The sequence below is a fragment of the Pteropus medius genome, unplaced genomic scaffold (genome assembly GCF_902729225.1).
Source record: "Pteropus medius unplaced genomic scaffold, Ma_sr-lr_union100, whole genome shotgun sequence".
NCBI classification, from domain to species: domain Eukaryota; kingdom Metazoa; phylum Chordata; class Mammalia; order Chiroptera; family Pteropodidae; genus Pteropus; species Pteropus medius.
Genome location: NW_024354500.1, coordinates 19,752,781 through 19,770,646, shown reverse-complemented (window position 1 = coordinate 19,770,646; position 17,866 = coordinate 19,752,781). Strand labels below are relative to the sequence as shown.

General features: G+C 31.9%; 1 protein-coding gene across 5 annotated transcripts in view; it reads left to right on the top strand.

Annotated features, from left to right (window-relative positions):
• RIMS1 (regulating synaptic membrane exocytosis 1) overlaps positions 1-17,866 on the top strand; it is a 412,504-nt gene that overhangs the window by 186,345 nt on the left and 208,293 nt on the right. The window lies entirely within an intron of this gene.

Here is a 17,866-nt window from a genome sequence, read left to right as displayed (position 1 = left end):
TCCCGAGGAGAATAAAAAGTAACTTTTAACTCTTATCAGCTATAGGAACCACAGAGACTGTACTCCAGAAGATAGAATCCAAGTGGAACCTTCAGTCAGCCTGTCTTTCGTATACACTTTTATTTGGTATAAATGACAGTTTCCCCAAAGCTTATTGATTTCCCAATATGAGACTGAGGCAATGAGTATTTTGGTTTCAATATATCAACTCAGCTGCCTTTGTTCAATTGTTTTAAAGTTTAAATCGTGTACTGCACTGAAAAAGTAGTGAGCATGACATGGAATTGAACATCAATGTGTGCTTTTGAACTTGATGCAAGTATATGTTCATCAGCTTTTTCCAGAAAAAGAAATTGGGTTGAAAATTATATAGGATAGTTTGTTTTCACTACACGTGTTTGCCTGTACCATTCATGGTATGTGAGATCATTTTAGGGGCTATTATTTAAATGCAGTAATACACTATAGTAGAAAAAATATAACTAAACTTTCAGGCCTATGAATATCACTTTGAAAGAGTCTACATTTGAAAAGTAGATAATTTTCAATTCCTTTAATGAATAAAAGTTTAAGTAAGTAATAATGCTGATGTTATGCTACTCCTGTAGGGCTGTCCAGACTCATTGTCCCCTTGATAGTATTTCCCCAAATGGTAGATTATTATTTGTGCTTATTGTGATTACTGAGAGTATAATGAAAATTCAAGAGTGGCTCCACAGTGTAGTGGTTAGCAAGTCTGCTTTACATGCAGAAGGTCCTTGTTTCACGCCCTGGGTGCTCCAGGGCCCCCAGGTACGTCAGGTCCCTAGGCCCCCCGAGTGGGCCGGCGGCACTTGCGTAGTGGGAGGAGATGCCCCGCCTTCAGAGATCCATAAGGGGAGATGGCAATATCCATAGGCCAGCGGTGGAAGAGAATTAAAGAGGGGGAAAAAATTCAGGTGGACTTTGTGGTTCTCAGGCTGAAAATAGGGTGGAAAGATCACCTTTAATGATTTTCTTCACTTTGATTAGACTACATATATCTACCATTTATTTTTAAGTACTTTGTCATAATTTTATTAAATACCTTCTTAGTCTGTTGAGGTTTCTCAATGAATTGCTTTTCTAGTCCAAGGAAGCTGAAGCCAGATGGTGTCATAGTTGTGTTAAAGAGAATAACTGAGTATTAAACAAAATACTTGAATACTGGTTCTCTCCCTATTCCTCTGAGCTCTATTTTTGTTAGAGAAATTATAATTTACAGGTGTGTGCACATATTCATGTGTACATGTGTGTGCACATTGGTATGAGTGGAAACGGAAGAGAATAAGGGTGAATGGAACTTTTCTAAAAGCAATCTCCACCTTGATCTATGTAATAATAATGAATTCTTCTTAGTCTTAAATTAGTGAATAAATATGACTAAAATACTAGTATATGTGATATGAAGACCTAAGCATAGCTAACATAAATATTCCTTTTATTAAGTCCAGCAAAAAGTACTAATGATCACATATTTTGGCAGTATTTTATTTTAAAACTTCACCCTTAGCTTAAATCAAATGTAATAATATCTTGGAAGATTGTATAGTTGCTTATAAAGGAAGTAGCTGTCATAAAGAATCACTTTGCATTTGACATATGTAATAGCTTATAATAGGAGATCATTTTGTACTAGTACATACTCTCATAGGTAAAATTACGATTATTTACTTCATTAAAAGTGCTCTTCTCTACCTAAATATATAGGAATACTGCACATTTCTCCACAGCCTTTTTAAATTGCTTTTGTCTTTGTTTTACTCTCTTTTGGTGGCAGAATATTAAATTTAGATAACTCCTTTGATAACATTAACACTTGCTGTTAGTAAACCAGCTGAATTGAATTCTCCAAATTCAATTCTTTTGGGATTTTCCATAAAGAATTATCGATATTTCTTTCTTGGTGGGAGCAGTTGATTTATGAATATAACAACTAAAAATTAGCCTGCTACATTTCGAATTAATCTTTATTTTCACAAAGAGTGTTAGGTTTTATAAGTTAAGAGTATTTTGGACTAAATGTCAGTAATACTCTGAAAAATGGAACCCTACCATTTTTTTATTCTGTAAAAATGTGAGAGCTGCACATACTTAACTTTTAAATGTGTGTAAAAATACCTCTTTATATCAAGATGATAACTAATGAGATACTTTGTTTATAGTCATAATTTTTTAAACTGACTTCTCATGGTTTTTAATTGGTGTTTTCAGAGATCATGCTAAATGATATGTTGATGAAGCAAGTATGTTTTTGTAGAAGTTCATAAAATACAAGATTTAAGTGAGAGGCTCAGTGCTGAGTTTGTAACTGGCCTTATCATAAGCTGGTTGATAATTAATTAATAACATAAACAAGAATTTCACACTCATAGACTTTGCTTGTACATATCAAAAGGATGGTTTTGTTTTTTCATCTCTCACTAAGGTAAGATAAAGACAAGAAAGCCAGTAGAATCACAACCATTTTTAAAAATGATTTGCATGATTGCATTAAATATTTATTCTTTTATGAAAAATCTTCTCAGAGTTATCCATATTTATTCCATGGTATTAAGAAGCATATGATTATGATTTTCAACCTTCAATCTTTTGAAAAAACGACTGTAATATATTTCTGGATCCACTTTCATGGATCCAGAAATATATTCTTATATATTCTTCCCAGAAATATAATATATAGGCCTAAGTTGAAAAATTCATCAATATATATAAAAATATCAATGAGGAAATGTTCAGGTTCATCGAGGGGAGAACTTTAAGCAATTTAATTGATTAGATTTTTTAAGGTGTCTTATTTTGTTGTGCTTGCCATAAAGAGAATAAAACATCAAATTTGTAAAAGCTTTTTATGTTAGGTAATTTAGAAAATTGTAAATTTATTATTCCAAACCTGTTTTAGGAATTTGCTACACTGTTTTTCAAGGCCATAGAATTTTAATCTCTTGCATTTAGTATTACTATTCTGGAAGTGTTTGCTAATATTCAATAATCGTTTGGAAGTTTAAATCCCAATTTTGCCCCCACTCCCCAGGTCATCATTTAATAGCCTAATAAAATCTGTTTCTGGAAAATACAATGTCACAAACCAATGTTAAATGTGTGTGCACAGTCACACTAAGGGAGTTGCGCCAGGATGTAGAAAAAAGCCTCTTCTAGTATATGGAAGCTTTTATAAATTGAAAGGCGAAACCATGGTCAAACTCCATTTTTTGTGTGTACATAAGTTGTCAGATATCTTGTTTATATACTAAGGAGTGGAGTTGTAGGATTATATGATAGCTCTGTGATTAACATTTTAAGGAATTGACAAACTGGTTTTCCAAGCAATGTTTGAGGTTTCCAATTTCTCCACATTCTTGTCAATACTTGTCTGCCTTTTTATTATTATTATTATTATAGCCCTCATGTTTCATGTGAAATGAAATGGTATTTCATTGAGCTTTTCATAAGCTGTTTTTAAGCCAAAGTTATCAAATTGGTTTGATATCTCCAAGGATTCTCTTTGATTGTGTGGATTTAGAGTCTTGCATTAAAATGCTTATGTTACTAATTTGTTGAGAATAGATTTCTCTTAAAAGACTTGCATATTCAAAGTATTAGAGGTTCAGTTTATTTCTTGTCTGGGGATTCTTTATTTTATTTATGTTATAGTTTGTAAGTACTTATGAATCTATATAAATCAATCAGAACAGGCGCTCTATTAAATTTAAGATAGCTTGGAATCTAATTCCTATCTGTCTAGACTAGCTATCCCTAGGGTGCCCGCAAAGCATAAGAGATTTTTATTGCCAATTGAAAAGACTATTTTTTTATACATGCAAAGAAAAGTTTGCAGTTTCAGTTTTGCCACTGAGCCATAGGTCCAAAATTAACACAGATACTCTAGCTCAGATTTTATAAGACTATTATTTCAGTGTACACAGGACATTTTCTTGAGTGATGTGAACTTTTAGGAACATGCAAACAAACAGACACACATAAAGACTAAGAAACCAGACTTTCTATCTTCTGCCACTCAACTTTCAATATGTCCCTGATATCTGCCATCCAATGATTCTCTATCATTGCTGCCACTAGTGAGGAATATATTATTAATCAAAGCCTGTTTTGTCTGCTATTAGTACAGCTACTCCAGCTCTCTTATGATTTCTATATATTACAGGTTTAATGGTGCTATTATATTAATATTGTTTTATACAATTTTAAAATTATTTAAGATAATAAAGGAGAAAAAATATGAAATTATACTTTTATAATTACTTATATAATTATCTTTACCAGAGTTCTTTGTTTTTTCATCTAAATTCATATTACTGTCGAGTATCACTTTCAGCCTTAAGAAATTCCTTTGGTATTTCTTTAAAAATGAGTCTTCCAGCAATGAGTCTGTCAGATTTTGTTTACCTGGGAATATTTTTATTTTGTTTTCATTTTGAAAAATAGTTTTGCTGGATATAAAATTCTTTTTTGACAGGTTTTTTTCCCCCTTCTTTTAGCATTTTGAATCTATTATCTCACTGTCTTTCACTTCCATTGGTTTTAATAAGTCAGCTGTTAATCTTATTAAGATTATCTTGTATATAATGAGTTTATCTTCTCTTGCTACTTTCAAGAAGTTTTCTTTGCCTGTGGCTTTTCTTTGCTTGCGATGTGTATGTGTCTGAGTATGGAACTCTCTGCACTCCTCCTAGTTGGGTTCAGTTTCTTTAATATGTAGACCAATGTCTTCCATCAAATTTGGGACATTTTCATCCCTTATTGCATAGAATGTTTTTATGTATCTTTCTCTTCATTATGGCAATTCCTATTATATGTTGGTGGCCCACATTTCTCTTTAGGCTTCATTCATTTTTCTTCATTCTTCATTCTTTCTTTTTATCAGATTACATAATCATTATCTTAAAGTTCACCAATTTTTTTCTTCTGCTTGCTAAATCTACTTTTGGGACGCTAGTGAATTATTCTTATCGGTTGTTATACTTTTTGACTCCAGAATTATTTCATTTTTAAATAACTTATTCCTCTTTATTTATATTCTTTATTTGATGAGACATTTTTGCCATAACTTCTTTTATTCTTTGAGTGTGGTAATTTTAAATTAAGTCAATGCCATATAAATAAATGCTTTATTATTAAAGATACTCTTGATCATTTTACTCTTTGTCCTAAGACACATAAACAGACACATGTAATATGTAGTATTTTTCTTAATAATAAGAATATTTAATGAAATATCACTCTGTCAAACATCAAATGAATAATTGAAGTAATTGCTCTCTAATATATCTTGAAATTATTTTGAAAATATAAATGTTTGGATTATGCAAACTCATTGTTGACCTGCTATTTTCTCATTGGTGAAATAAGGTATAGTGTTAGAGAAAATGAGGACATTAGAATTTGACTTAGCACAGTTTAGTAAGTGCAAATGAACCAAAATGTACTTTTTAAATTTATTTTTAATTAGTTTATCACTTTTTAAATATTCTGCAAAGTAAAACATTGCATTATTTCATGGAATTGGACCCACAGTGAAAGTTGTTATGTTAAGTTATTACAGGAAAAAATCTTTACAGGTAGAAATTAAAGGTATGGCCAGAGAAGTTTAGAGATTTTCTGTACATCAAAATGTTGACAGGATGTACTTGAAAATCCAGAGTGCCTGCCTCAGAGCTCATGACATTTAAAATAAGATCATGTGATTAATTTTTTCCAAGACACAGTATCATGTTATAAATAGTCTCTACTGTTTATAATAAATTTTAAAGGGAATATTAAATCATATTTTAGTTGTGGACTTGTTTTAATTCCCATGCTTTGCTCTAATTGCTTGGATAACTTGGAGCATATTTTATTTTTCTTGGTGCTTTACTCAATATTTCCTGCAATACTGCAAATAAAGTCAACACTCTATGAATGTTGAATGAATGAATGAATGAATAGTTCTTCTCTGTACCGAATTCCTCAATTAAGTTTTTTTTAAAATTCCCTGTTTTAAACTCAAATATAATTTTGCATTTTAGCAAATCTCTTTTCTAAAGCAAAATCATTAGAGCTGTATTTAATTTTTGTATGAAGTTGTCTCATGGAACCAACTTCCTCTGGCTTGGCCTTCTCCACTCTGTTTAGATTACATGGTATGAGAGAGATATTTGGTCCCCTTATTTCTCACGTAAGACTCTAGAAGATGTTTGTGTTGAGAAGAATCAAAGGAGGCTCCTTACAAGCTTTTCTGCTTAACCAAATCCAGATATGAAATAACCTCAGTAGTGAATGGTGCATGTGCAAAGGATGGGAACAGATAGATTTTAATGTTTTGGAGCATTTATTCAAGATTTGAAAGTAATCCAGTTTCTATTTCATGAATGCTTCTGAATCATATATGTCTTGGTGGTTTTTTATTATTATTAACTGGAATGAATTAATTTACTTCAATTTGAGTTTGGTTGAAAGTTAAGTACTTATAGCCATTGAGTTTTTTTAGTCATATATAAAATAGATGTTATTGACAAAGTATGGTATTATTAGAAACTGATTTCATGTTCTCTCAATTAGCTCTTTTATAAGAAGGAGCTTATTTTTAGAAATATGTAACCCAAATACATAATGCATTGTATTTTTACCATCATTAATATGCCAATTAAAATGTAAAATACTGAGTTGGACCTAAAAAAGTGATTATATTTGTTACAAACATTTGGAATCGTCTTTATGTAGCTTTTTTAGTACTCTTAAGACAGTGTTTTCACCACTTAGATTTTTGTTTACTGCATTAGAAAATATTTGAGTGAAAATATAATGTTATAGGCTAATATACTATTCTTAAGTTACTGCATGTTTTTGAGATTTTTAAATGCTTTTTGCAGATGTTATTTCCTTTTAATTTTATTTTGGAATGTTAAAACTGTGTATCTGAGTCTACTTAAGTAGTTGTCTCTGGCAAATATCTAATCTCCTATTCCTTAGTCAACTGTGGGGTTATAGTCATCTAATTTATATTCCTACCACTGCAGTTGGAAGAGCATTCATATCCTTAATTGCTTGTACTAAGATGCTTTCTTTTGAACCAGATTTTTTTGTTTGCATTCACACAGAAAGGCTTTTAAATTATATTATTTTTGAGATATTTAATTCCAAATTGTGATACTAATATAAATGTTATGTTTAAACATAGTTTAGAATTAGAGAATATGGCTAGTAGGAGTAATTTTTAATGACAGAATGTAAATATATAATTGCTGTATATTTGTGCTTAGTGATTATATAAAACTTTTTCTATTCCTACTTAATGTAATTTCTCGTGACATTATGAGATGACCACTGAGGAAATCTGGACTAAAGCAATGAACAGTAGAGAGAATACTAGAAAGGCTGGGTTTAGGCACAAATCCAACCTATCTGCTAATAATTGACAACTCACTTCAACTATCTCCGCCTCAAGTCTTATACAGAGGGAATGGTCAGTACCCAAGATTAGACCCCTTATTGCTTAGCTTAGACTGGGGGGATCCTTGTTGGGTTACTAACAGTAGTCATCAAGATGGGTTGTCACATCAGAATCTGTAATTCTGAGCGTAGGCTAAGATTTCATAAAGAGCAGATGAATGAGAATATTTATTTGATCAAAGATCATTATCGGAATTCAGGAAAACTAGAAACTTTACCATATTCTACAGAATGCATTTCCAAGAATTCATAACCATATTTTCAGGTTCAGCAACTTTCTCTGTAAAGGGCCCAGATAGTAAATATTTTAGGCTTTGTGAGCCTTAAGGTCTCTGTCACAATAGCTCATACCCATGGAAATGTGTACATATGGCCATGGTGCAATATAACTTTACTTACAGTTACTGAAACTTTACATAATTTTCATGTGCCATGTAATACTGTTGATTTTTCTCTCACTATTAAAAATGTAATTGTTGTTCTTAAGTGCTGGTCCGTTCAAAAAGAGATGGCAGGCATGATTTGGTTCACAGGCTGTACGCTGCTGACCCGTACTTTGGTACAGTCTTCTGATTAGTACTACCAATCAGCCCTGAGTGGAACAAAAGGATTAATTAGTCTCATTGTATTATTAATTTTACCTACTATATCTCTAAAAAATGTGTGTTAGTGCATGAGAGATAATATATTTTTTCATTGGCTTGTGAACATTAAATAAGATGATTATATGTCAATGATATATAAGCATTAATAAACTACATATACATATATAATAGTATATAACATTAATATATAGTTAAGTGATTTTCTAATACAGAATACATTATATAAACTACTGAAAGAACTTATATGTATATATATATGTGTACATATAAACATATCTATGTTTATTTTTATTAAATCATGAGTTCTTGAGTATCCAGTCTTATTGGAGTTCCTTTCTATTAATAGAAATTTTCTAAGAAGTTTAACTTGTAAATTTTAAAACTGTGTGATTAGCATCTGGTAAATGAGAATTGTCAATATCTAATTATCAAAAAATTAAACTATTATAAGAAGTAAAATATCTACATTTTATCATAAAACAAAAAAGAAACCTATTTCATTAATAATATACTCATCGTAATGCATATCATCGGTTTTTACTCTTAAATTATTAAAATTTCATAAAAAATTGATAAATTATGTCATAACAAGTTAAAAAAGATAAGTTCTCAGGGGCATTTAGAAAGAATCATCCTTTTACAATTATAGAGCAGCATAAAACTATGAAATCTAAATTCATTTCTTTTTCTTTTAAGTGTGAGATAGTTGCTTTTCAATAATGGGAAAATATTAAAAATGCATATAAATACTTAGATTTCCTTATTTTCTTTGAGTACCAACTTTCATATATATATATATAGCATCTTACTAAAATCAGCAGCACTGTGATATTTATTAAAAACATAATTCTGGAGTGCTTTTCCAGCTTGCATAATTTTGAGAATGATGATCTAAAATTCCTTTTCAAAGCTTCTCTGTATTCTTGTCTTCTAACTTTTCTCCTATCAGAGAGGAAACACCCATCACAACGCATAATACCTTATTACCAAAAATACATTTTCTATGTTTTAGTGCTTATCGATAGTATTATTGATATTAATTCTTTGTATTTGCCTTTTGTTAACAAAAAGAAAAAAATGGCAGGCCATTTTTAATTTATGAGTTTTATTATCACTTCCCCAACTGTGATCTGCATTCTTTTATGCTGTAGGCTAATACTGGTACATGCTATGAAGGTTTTCTTTCCCCTGAAATTTGTGTATACTGTGTCACATGCAAATATTCTGCTGAATTGTGTTTTATTTCTCCAATTTTAGTACTATTAACTGTGTCGGAAGTATATAAAATCACTTGAATCATCTTAATTTACTTCCATTAACTCAATCCTGACTGTGAGATTTCATCCTGTGAGGTCAACAAGAAGTTCAGACTCAGTAATCATTGAGGTTTAGTCCTCCTAGCACTATACCATCCTGCCCTCCAGAGCTGTGCCTTCTGTATATACTACCAAAGCTTTGTAAAGGCCCCTCTGGTTTTCAGGTGCATGTTGACAACTACAGAAGCTCTTAGGAGGTTTTATTCCATACTCGGAACATGGCTGGTTTTGATGAAGCAAAGGCTCTGTGCTTCTGGTCCAGCTTTTAGGGAAACAAAATAAAAATCAAAGTCTCCACTCAACCCAGAACACCTCTCCCCAAAGGTAGATGAGAAAGAGAACAGTTTTATTATTGAATAAACATTAAACAAAAATGTGATGCACATCACAGGCAATTCACTCAGAGATAGCAAAGACAGAAAGAAATCTCACCCTTTGATATAGCAAGGCAGATACAACCTATTGCACATGTGTCCTCTAGATAAACAGTAACTAGTCCTCAAGTAAGAGGACTTGGTATCATCATTTGTCACACACAAATTTAGTTCATCCTAAATTTATCTGGTAAATGAAGTGACAGTCAGTATTTGCTAATTGGCTTTACCCAAAGGTAAAATGAACTTCTCATGCTTTTATGACAGGAGGTAGCTTTGTAACTTGGAAGGAGGCACCTGAAGAAGTTAGCTTCCTTCTACTTCCCACAGAAACAGAGAGGAGCACTGTTTTCCTGGATGATTGCATTTCAAAGAGATGGCTCCATGTCAAAAATATTACTGGATCTTAAAGCTGGCAACAGAGACAGAGAAAGAACTTAGAAGTTTTCTAAAAAAAATGATCTCAAAAATAGAATAGGAGACCCTCTTATTATTATTATTTTTTAATTTATATTTGCCCTTGCACAGCCTCCCTGCACCCACACACAGTCATCCCTTTAAAGGTTTTGCCCAATGCCCAAGGCATCGCCAGCTAACAATTCATGAGTCTCTGCTTTCCCTAGGACTGCTAATCACCAGCCTCTTCAAGACTGGGGAATCTTCCAGGATTCCTCTCGTAAAATCCACAGTGTGCTTCTTTATTTTATAAAGTATATATTCATGAGACAAGGAAATAGAGAATAGTTATGGCTCTGGAATTTGAGGACAAAATCTGTAGATTAATATCTAAATAATTTTTCCACTACACCACTATCATTATTTATACTCCTTAAATATTTTTTGACGTGAACCAAATTGACCAGATTATATTAATAGCAAGATTTGTGTGTCTGTGTAATTCCTTCCTTTTGTAGTCTTAACACCACGTATGGTATTGCAGTCTTAGTTTCTTTTGTGAGTATAATGTTCTCTCTTTAATAGTCCCACATTGCATGTGGTAATTTCTGATCATTTTATGACAAAAAATTAACTCATAAGAGTCTGTACCATCACATAATTATTGCTTCTATTTTATTACTACCACTGAAAAATTTTAGATGTTTCCTCCACACTTAAAATTTCTCCAAATTTGTTTTTATTATTCTCTGGTCACCCCCTCTAGACTCCAGGAAGCCTAAGAATATTTACCCTTCTCGCTCTAAAGTGATTTTGATAAGTTAAACTTACAGGTAGCAAGTTCATATGTAGTTAGAGAACCATTTACAATGATCTGTCCTTATAAGGTATTATCTTGTAAAGTATTACCATATTCCATAACTACCTCAATAGCATGTGAATTTGTGTTCACAAATAGACTATGAATTCAGTATGTGATAGAGCAGATTAACTTTCATTGGGTGTAAGAAATCGCCACATTTGGGGTGATGGTAACAGTGATACACTGGGAGTTGGGTCATCTTGGTTTGAGGTGCAGTTCTATATCCTGGAAAAAATAGTCACAGATTCTTTGGACTTAGTTTTCTACTTGGAAAAGGGAAATAATATTATTTCACATTACCAACTACTCAGAGCTATTGAATAGATAAAAATAGTAAGAAACTTCTGGTATTGGAAAACCATACAAGTATGTCTTTTATTCATTCATTCATTCATTCATTCATTTATTTGGGGGGGGCATAAGACTCAGGTTTTAAGTAAAACAGAAATAGTTGATCATTCAAGCAGTAATGGAGTTGGGTCTCTTTTTGACTATTTTTTCCTTAAAATTGATTAAACTATATTTCTTTTACTTATTGCAAACTGGTAAAAAATGAATAGTTCATCTCTGTTAGCTTCTAATATCTGTAGTGAAATGGGAACTGCATCCAACCTTTACTTTATGGCTGCCTTCCCATATAGTTTCAGAAAGATCCATGAGTTGTAATAAGCAAAATGTGGCCTGGACGTTCATGCTACAAAACTAGATTGTTAACTTGTGATTCCTTTTCAAATATTATAATATAACTCTTCTATTATTCTTCCTTTACAGGTTTTCTCTTCTACCTACATTATTTCACAATGAGATTATTTTGTCTTGCAAAATAATTAGACAGACTTAAAAACTATTTCAACCGCTTGATTTCAGTTATTAGGGATTTCTCAAATTTTTTCAGTTATTCTAGAAAATAATTTTATTTTTTTCTTTCTCTTTTATCTTGCTGGCTGTTTTGAATTAGATTTTTTTTTTCTGCATGTGCTAATTATTTGTGTTATCCCAAATTCTCTGGCTAGGCAATTATGCTTGAATGACATTTACTTTTATGTGGTGTAAGCCATTCTCAGCTACACTTTTTTCTAAATTTATTATTTTTTACACCGGCTTTATTTTCTAGAGAAAAGCATATTTTACTTTATTCATATATTCATTCCTTTGCTGTGAGATTTGATTATTTTTAGGTCAATATTTTATCAAAGCTACTACAGCAGTTAAGCATAAATTCTGTATGTTCCATTTTTTTAAGTGAAATACCAAGGTAGAGCCTGATTATGAAAATAGGTCATAATGATGGATAATCTTCTTAGAGACATGTGTTTTGAGGATATTGTACAGTTTGATCTACTAAATTCTCTTACAGTAGCATCAACATGATTCTGTTACTATACTTTTTTTTATCTTAGTGCTTTTATTATTTAACTTATTACTTATTCTTTCACAAATAACACACTGTTTTTAAACATATTTTGTAACACATATCTGAATCCATTAATCTTGTAGGGGCAAAATTCTGTCCCACATAGTATTTGGGAAGTTGGCTAAAAAGGACAAGGGATTGCAATTTCAATAGTCCTTGAGGAAAATACACTAAGCACTGGAAAAGAATATTTGTAACCCTATATTAATAGATTTAAAAAAGACATTTTTCAAAACAAGGAGATTGGCAAAATATTTAGAAAATAACCTTGAGGTACTCCCCAAAATATGAAAATGCCCACATTGTTATTTCAAAGAAATTTGACCATTTAGAAAGCACAAAATGAAAAAGAAGAGGGTGTTGTAAGAAAAAAATAGGAATTGATCAATTTGGTTTCTCAGGCGCTCATTAAATACCTACGGTGTTCTTAATGTATCTTTTGACTCTGTTGCTTTCTTTTAATGGAGAGAGACCTATCCCCAGTATCTGTTAACAATACATATTGTGACTGGCAAGAAGTTCATCAATCATTATTTTAAAAAATCAAGGGAGTTAGAATCTTCCTATATTGAGCAGAATGGAAAGTTGTCCAGTTTCTCCCTGAAGATAAGAGGACGATGGCCTAAATGTGACCCAATTAGCATTAATGACAGCAATAATATCATAATGAAAGTTAATTTGCAAAACATATCTTTTGAATATATCCCCAATTGTGGAGGCAGACATTTTTGAGCTAATGTTCATTCAGCATGTAATATTTTTGTAGTTAGTGTTCTCCGGTATGCATGTGTGTGTGTGTTTGTGTGTGTATTATGCATCCATATATTTTTATTTAATCATCTAGACAACTTTATCTCTATATGACAGATGAGGAAACTGAGTCACAGCACAATTACTCAAAGTCATGCTTGACTTACTCCAAGCTTCACTTGGAGAAGGCTATTATGAAAAATATGGGCACTTTAAAATCCAGGCCAAGGCAAACAAATCACATGAGGGGCTGATATAAGTACAGATTTCTTGGCACTACCTCCAGAAATTTTAATTTGGTAGGTTTGATCTGAAGCCTAGAAATATGCATTTCTAATCATTTTTCAGGTGATACCTATTCACAGGCCACATGTGGAGCTGCACTGATCCTTGTTGTATACTGTAATATTATATCCTAAACACAAAATGTGGCTTAGTAATAAAGGAACATCTCATTTATCTAAAATTCAGACTTCTATCAACTTCACCCTTCTGAAAAACTGGTACGAACCAGAAAGTAGGCAAAAAGATAATGTGGAATTTCATAAACTATTTAATCACATTCAATTAAACCTATACTATTAATTCATAAGAGACTCTAGTGTGCTCTTACTTTATTCATAGCTCTTACTTGGATTTTTTTTGTTAGTCTTCAAGTTTGTCAAATTGAATTAGAAGAAAAAAAAGAGCCTACTCCAGTTTAGCAGGTTTCCTGGTGAGAAGTATCTGGCAACTTCAGTGGGTAACCCGAACTTGAAATACAGACAAAAGAATTAAAAAATATAGTAGTCTGAATCTGTGACATGCATAAACCAGCTGGACTGTGCATCTCAGTTGGAATTGAGCATTTACAATTCTCAGTGGTTTCAGCACAAGCAAATATATCTGCTCCTTACAGTGATGGTTCTAGGGAGAGAACAAAACGTGGATTTTGAAGTCAAAGTAGTTTCAAATCCAGGTCCTCCACTTACTGGCTATGGATGACACTGTTTTCTGAAACTATATTCTCATCTATGAGGCAATCATAGCAACTGCCTCCCAAGGTGGCGTAAATAGAACAGGTGGGCAGACTCCCTCATAGGATACCTACCACAATAGAGATCTAAGTCTCTCCTCTGCTACTCTCCAAGGTCATGGAAAATAGAGAGGGTAAGATATGGGGTCAGCCAGACTTGGGGTCAGGTGCTGGCTGCATGCCATTTGCTAGATAATGTCAGGAAGGCTATTTGAACTCTCATTGCCTCTGTTTTCCCATTTGCAAAGTGAAGTTAGTAATGTCTTTTTTTCTGGGTTAGTATAAGAATTAATAATATACATATAGTGTTTTGGTTTTATTAGTCTTCAATAAATGGTAATTGTAATAATTATATTTGTCATTTTCAGAACCTTACTTTATTGTATGTATGTTATATATTTTGGAAAGATTTATATCCCATGTGGCAAAAATTAAAATGAAACTAACAAAAACAAAACAAATCTTCAGTAGTTCAATATAATTTATTCATTTTGGTTCTGGCTGTTTATAGTTTCACTTTATAGATTAATGTTTAAGCGTTACCTTCACACAGAAAAACAAACATATACTTTAATATTTTGAATTTTTCTTGTGATATATATGTACACATATAAATTACACATATGTGGATATATGTATATGCATATAGATAGATAGATAGATGATAGATAGATAGATAGATAGATAGATAGATAGATAGATAGATAGATTTTAATTTGTCCCACATTCTCAGTATTGCATTTAGCTTTATATCATTACTCTTAGAGCATTGGCTTATGTAGACTGATTTTGGGTTTTGAATTTGAGATCTTAAAATGCTTTAATATTGATATTATTATCTAGGTAAATATAGTTAAGAACCTGAGCTTAGAAGTATAACAGAATTAAAACCTAGCTTCTCTACTCATGAGTTTTGTGACTTCTAAAAGCAAGAAGAGGTATAATCAGCAGACCATAACTTTTTAGATACTCTTCAAAAATAGAAAGTTCAAAAGACATAATTAACAAAAGCAAATAATATGCTAGCCCGGAACACAAGCTGCAGAAAACTATTACAAAATAAAAACTAGAGAGTAAATTACTATATTTAGTGATAACCAATATAAATATAAAAAAGAGAAAACAGTGCAATTACTCAAGAAAATAATTCGTAATTTCAACATCTGAGTTCGCCTCACCTGCCAGCTCTACTCTTTTGCATGGACACTGAAGAACATAAGCAGCAGCATAGTTTACTCTTAAGTACCAAGCTAATAACACTCTAACACTTGAGGACTCGAGTACTGTACTCTAAGAAAATTTAATTACTTATTTGCACAAGGTGCTTAGTGTAGGTGTCAGAGTCTGAGAGGGAATCAGACAGAGCCTGAAGTAACTTGATATACAAGTTGGCATGGATAAGAGAAGTCATCTACATCTGAGGGAAATGCATAAGAGTGTTCCACCATCAGAGAATAGTGAACTTTACTTCAGTAGTGAAAACCTGAGAAATTTTTTTGCCCTTTTGGTAGGAGTGAGTGGTCATTGTCATTCTCCACATCTGTTATATGCTCAAGCAGTGAAAACAAAGCCAGTTAATCAATGTAATGCCCACTTATACTGAACCCACAGTAAACTGTCCTGTTTAGAAGATGGAGATTTTTGGGAAATGAACCCATGACCTGCACAGTGGCAGAAGAAATTCACCCTGGAATGAACAGTGATGATTAAATGAGATTTGATATAACTCAAAGGGAGATTTGCATACATTAAATAAAAACACTGCTATGGAAAAAGACTCTGTATTTGACTTTTATTAAGCTTATACATTCATTATTTCATATATTTTGGGCCATTTGAGTTTAATTTTCTGAGAATTACTTATAATAACCTTGGCTCATTTTTCTATTGGTTTGTCTTTTTCTTGTAAGCACTCTTTGTGTATTGAATATATTAGCATTTTATCTTTTAAATGCATTGTAAATTTTTTCTTTGTTTTCTTTACTGATTTTGTTTTGCTTTTAGAGTCCTAAAATTAAGATGCAGAGATGTGTCCAATATTAAAGTGTGTGGGATCTAAGTAATGCAAAATTATATGTAAGTATGTGTACATGTGTATAAAAGGTACAAAACAGGTAGACTTTGAGACTATATCTACTAATTTGTAGGGGTATCCATGATATATTGTTATTTCAGAAAAACAAGTTGCTGAATAATGTGGATATTTCTTTTTAAAAAAACAATTTGAAATATAAATATACATACAAAAGTCATCTCTTTCAAATGAACAATTCAGTGATCCTTGATAACTTTACAGAGTGGTGCAACCATCACCATAAATCACTTTTAAACACTTAGAACTCTGCAGTGAGATCCCTCATGCCCATTTGCAATTAATCCCCATTTCTGACCCCAGCTCCAGGCAACCACTAGTTTACTTTTTATCTCTATAAATTGTTTTTTCTGGACTTTTCAATTAACGAAAATCAAACAATTATGTGTATTTGAAAATAGGCTTGCATATGTTTGTATGAACACGGAGAAAGCTGAGAAGGTGTACACATCTGGCTGTTGCATTGGTTAAAATCAAAGGATTGAGATGAGATCAAGGAAGGCAAAACAAAAAACAACAAAATAAGCCCTCTTTAAAACAAAAGAAGTATAGCCCAACAAAAATTATATATAAACAGGAAATTCACATAAGGCATATTACAAAGCAGCATAGAAGTACTTTACGAAAAATCTATAATTTGAATAAATATCATTTTCATTATCAGATTGACAAAAATTCAGAAGACCGATGACACCTAGGGTTGTTGGAGAGTTTGAGAAATGGCCATTCTCATTCTTTGCTTGTAGCAAAGTAAATTAGTACAGCTTGTTTGAAAGGCAATTCATTAGTATTTATCAACTTTTAAAATGAGTTTACATGAGCAATCCTACTTTCATATTTTTAAATCCTAGGAATATTGCAGTATTGTGTTTTGTAATAGCTAAATAGAAACTTCTGTATACACATACATATATGATACCTATGAGGAGAGATTTGCATACTAGTCTCTTTGCTGTTCACAAACACACCAAGGAAGGCCTTTGCACTCAGTTTTCTATTCTTAGAATGTTCTTCATACATACAGCTCCTGTTCAGTTGACACCTCATTAGAGATGCCCTTCCTGAAAACTCCTTCTAAAAGAGCATTCACACCTACCGCTCCTTCCCCTCCCTGGTCCTTTATTCCAAGTTATGTTTCTTACAGCATTGCCTAACATGGTATATAGTCTCAGTGTATCTTTTTATTGTCTGCTTCTTCCAACTAGAATATAAGCCTCATGATAATAGGCACTTGTTTCCCAATTAATACAGGGCACATAATAGACACTAAATAATATTCATTGAATATTAAATGAATGAACTAATAGTTATGAGATATTGTATGAAAGGAAAATTTTAGATTGTAATTTTAATCTTTACCTTTATTTTTAATTATTTATTTTTAGTTTTTTTTCCCCAAAAGTATGTATTTCCCTAATGTGTCTATTGCTGTTTTATTAAGTTATTTTTAAAAATCACAGATCAAATGCAATTCAGTCTCTCACTTTAACAAATTAATAAAGGAGCATGGTTTTAGTTACAGTCTTCGAATTACCTAAACAAGACGAAACCTAAACTAAATTAAAGACCTTCATT